Consider the following 4,864-nt stretch of genomic DNA (forward strand, 5'->3'; position numbering starts at 1 on the left):
AGAAACCTTGTCTCAAAAAAACCAAAACCAAAACCAAAAACAAACAAACAAAAAAGAAGAAGAAGCAGAAGCAGAATGGTAGGGAGGGCCTCAATGCTGTAACAATTAGAAACTAAAAACCTTATAGCGTAGAAGATGGGATGGTCTAGGCTGTCAGTGATGGAAGCCTTCAGAAATGCCAGCTTTGGAAAATGGTAGCCAGCTTGGTTTTGTATATACTAGTTTGGGGAATGGGCAACATTACTGATCATTCAGAAAACTTAAGAAAATTAAGGGTACTAAAGACAGACTGCAGAGATCAAAGGGGAAACTGGGTCATACAGTATGCACCTAACTGGATAAGAGAGACTTTAAGAAAGTTGGCCAATAGACTCTACCGTCTGGTAGGGCAGACTGTGTAGACCCCTGACCCTGTAACTTGTGAATGGCAAGAGCCACACTGAGTGACACTTCATCAGAGTAATTTATAAGAATATCTGCAGGTTTTATCTTGCTCTCTTGGATCATTTGCTCTTAGTGCTGTGAATTATCATGCTTCAGGTTAGCTCTCCCATGGCAGTCATGCTCTGAGAAAGGACCACAAGGCATGTGGAGAGGCCACAGATAGAAATACCAACTTAGTCCAGATGTTCTGTCTACCTCAGCACTGGACTTGATGTTTGACTGAAATAACCTTCCACTGATCCGAGCCTCAATTGCCACCTGTGTGCAAACCTGTTCAGCAACCCCATCCACCTGCCAGAACCAAGAGACATAATTATAAACTTCAGTAACAAGGCTCTCAGGTGATCTGCTAAGCAGACCACCACCTCTTGTCAGAGAGACAGCTAGAAGACAGATGTGAATGCTTTAGTTTCCTCCCAAGACATGTTCTCTAGTGTCTGATGAAAGGCCTTAAATATTGAGATTTGACTTTGTTTCTTGAAATGGTTGAATAATGGTTATGTGGAGTAATATTTTATTCATAGAAACAGGATCAAAAGTAAGGAGTGAGTGGGAAAAAACCCAAATGCATAAGCTGAAGAGATAAGTTCTACTTAGTGGTTTGATCTTATCCGGCCTTATTTATTGAAAGGAAATATTCAGGAAGGCAGGATTAGAATCCAAGGATGGATTTTCTGTATGAAATAAGGTAGGAGGTGGAATAGGAGAATAGACTTCTGTAAGCAGCAGTGGGGTATGCAGAATGTCAGAAAGTATTGGAATCCATGCCTAATGAGTATGAATTTACAACAAGCCTATGAAAGCATTAAGATATTTATAACCCACTCACATTAGTACAAAAGATAAGTTTCTGAGAATGATTGGGAATCTCTCCCAAGGATATGGAGAGTGGGGTCCTTTGGAGTCTCAGGTGGGCTGAGATAGTGACGAATAAAGCCTACAGGGAATGAAGTAAGGCAGTGCTCAGTACCTAGGGAAAGATAGAATCCATAGTCAATGCGGAACGTAAAAGTGATTGCCTAAGTGTTCACAGGGTTTACAAATATTGAGCATAGCTCATTAAAACTTCCTGGGACCCAACATGTTTCAATTCCAGATTTTGTTGGATTTGAGGATATTTTCACATGAACAATCAGATAACATCTCTAATCTAATAAGAAAACTCACTTATGTTTTATTATACATATACATATATATATATATATATATCTCAAGTTTTATATAACACACATTTACAAACTCAATGTCCTCTAAAATTCATAAATTGGAAGGCACTCTGTATTACTCAGTGTTAGCAGGCAGATATATTAAGAGGTAAACAAATCATGAATAGGATTAGTGACATTTTAAAGAGGAACAAGGGAATGCCTGATCCATTTTTCCATCATCCATAGGAGGAGGCAGCAGAGGGACCAGCTTTAAAGCAGAGTCATCATAGACACTGAATCTTTGGGTACCTTCATCTTGCCCTTCACATTCTCCAGGATCAGAAGAAACACATTTGTAATTGATAAATTGTCTAACATCAGGTGTCTTGCTACAACCACATAATAGGATTGGGGGAAATGCTAGCAAGAAGTGAAAGTATTGTTGTTAACAAATCCCAATTGCTGCATCATATTTTTCTCAGATGGTTTACAGTTCTACCCATAAGGGGCAGAGGCTGCAACAACTAGCCATTTGTTTTGCTTAATGTAAAGCAAACTTCTTTCTGCTTTGGGAAGTTAGTTGCTAATCAAGGTCTGATATGAGCCATTGACATGAGTTCTTTGGGCATAGGGTCAGTGAGGGAACAGATGAAGGCTACAGGGCATGCGATAAAATTTTCTTCTTGTGTTGGCTGGTTAAAGAGATGCCAGAGGATACAAGAGGAAAATGCCCCTTCTCTGAGAAAGGCTGTTTGTGTCTATCATTCATTCAGACAGGCTTTTTAAGTATCTGGGCCACCCTTGGGGAGTGATCTCAACACAAAGTCATTCTTCAAGAAAGACAGAGCTACTGGCTTCACCTTTCATTCTACTTATGCCAGCACCAGAAGGCTTTGTGAGCAAAATGACTAGAATTCTAACAACACCAGAAGCCCTTTTCAAGTCATACTGAAGTGATACTAAAGGGTCTTAACACTGACCACTGAGGTCAGGCCTGATTTACACAGTCTCAAGAATTACAGTTTCCATTATCCAATATCTCAAGTCAGTAGTCTGATCTCCTTGTTCCCTTTTCTATGCATGTCCATGTTCAAAAATCTAGAAGGAATGCACAGTGCTGGTCAACAGCTCACCTGGTCTGGACATCACCCACTTGTACATACAAGTCAGTCCTTAAGTTGCTCCCAGTTGCATGGTTGACATTTTCTCTCTGACCCTCCAGCTCAGGTAAGCAGTCTGTGTGTCTCCCCTTCATGTATCACCTCTAAGTGCAGAGAAGTCTTCATGAGGCTTCTGCATCTTGCTTCTTTTTTCTTAACTATTTTTAGTTAAGGTAAGCTGGTCTCCCTTGCTTCCTCTAGCCTCTCATTCAAGTATTACAGCTACTGATGATATAGAGAGTTATTGTTCTCCTTTTCTACTAAGACTCACCTGATCTTTTCAAATTCCAGTTACTTTTTCAGATCCTGTAACTGAGTCTGTTGTAATAAGTAAGTCTGTATTTTCTCTAGATACATTTAACGTACTTATTCAAGATCTTCTTTGTTTTTTAAATCACAAATGAGAACACTAACATGATACTTTCCCAATCTGTATTGAAAAGAAAATAGAACATATAACTTTAATAATAGGCAACACCACTACATCATCAAAAGAAAACTGTAGGAAAGAGCTCTCCCCTGAGGACAACAAATCTTTCAGATATGCATTGTGGCCCATACCTTGGGGGTTTCTTTAGACATAATGTGTTCTAGGACATCTAGTGCTAAATAGTGAGATCTTATATCAAAAAAAGCAAAGAAAAAGTTATCTATCATATGAAAAGAAAGTTCTTAAAGCAAAGCATCAAAATCTATATAAAATACTAAACTAGAATCTATATGTTTGACAATATCAGATATCACTTGCTCAGCAACAACCTTATCAATAGAACTGATACCAAATTCAAGAAAGTAGCTCAAGAGGCACAAAACTGTGCTGGTTAGTTTTATGCTAACTTGACAGGAACTTATATCTTCTGGAAAGAGGGAATTTCAGTGAAGGAATGCATTTGTCTTATATTTCCCTATAGGCAAGACTATGGGACATTTTCTTGAATAATGATGGATGGTTGGAAGTTCTCAACACATTGGGGGTAGCAGTAGCGTTATTGGGAACATGGTATTGGTCTGTATAAAAACTCAATCTGAGCAAGCCAATAAGTAGTGTTCTTCATGGTCTCTGCTTCTATTTCTGCCTCCAAGTTCCTGCCTCCTGGATGTTCCCTCAGTGATGGAATATAATGAGGAAATGTTAAGGGCCCTTTTTTCACCAAGATGTTTTTGGTCATGATATTTATTATAGCAATAAAAAGCAAACTTGGATAAATATCCATTTAATATCACACACAGTTCTAACAAACTCTGTACCCTAGCTTGGTACACTAGTTTGCAACAGATCTCAACCTGGGAGACCTGTAGTAACATTATAATTAGAGGAAGTTTAAGATCATGAATGTGTTAGTCATCTGATAACTAGAGCCAGAAAAAAGAAAACTAGAAAAAGGTAAGTGAAAATAACTCTCACCTCTTTGGGTACAAGTGTGAATGCTCTAAAGAGCATCATTTCTTCAGCAGAGTAATATTGTTAAGGCTCATTAAAATCACCTTCAATAATCAGCCATAGATTAGAAAGAAAAGGAGAAACATTGAATTTATTTTAGAATATATTTTACTTTCCCTTATATAAAAGTTCCAGAACATAGGTAAAACTAATTTCTGCCTCTGCTCCTCTTTCTCCTCTTTCTCTTCTTCCTCTTCTTCCTTTTTTTTTTTTCAGTTCTTGTTGCTATGTTCAGGGCTGGAGAGATTGTCAATGTTTACAGGTACCGACTGCTCTTCCAGATGACCCAAATTCAATTTCCAGCACCCATAGAGGATCTCCCAACTGTATACAACTCCAGTCCCAGGGAAGCTGATGCCCTCCTCTGGCATCTGGGGGCACTACATGGATGTGATGAATAGATATACAGACAGACAAACCTTCATTAACATGAAATAAAAATTTCAAAATATGTCTATAATTTCATATAAAACTAAATATAAGCACACATATATATTTAACAGATATAACATTTAAAATAGGACCAGTTTCTGTACATTTCAGTTTAATAAGTATCTCATAAAACAAGATAATCTTTTAGGTCTGGGTTTGCTCTGTGATTTATTCAGTTTACAGGTATGCAAGATGGATTATGGGGGCATCACGGAAAGCACAAACTTATGCACCAAACT

This window comes from Grammomys surdaster, unplaced genomic scaffold, assembly GCF_004785775.1.
Source record: "Grammomys surdaster isolate TR1022 unplaced genomic scaffold, NIH_TR_1.0 126066, whole genome shotgun sequence".
NCBI lineage: Eukaryota > Metazoa > Chordata > Mammalia > Rodentia > Muridae > Grammomys > Grammomys surdaster.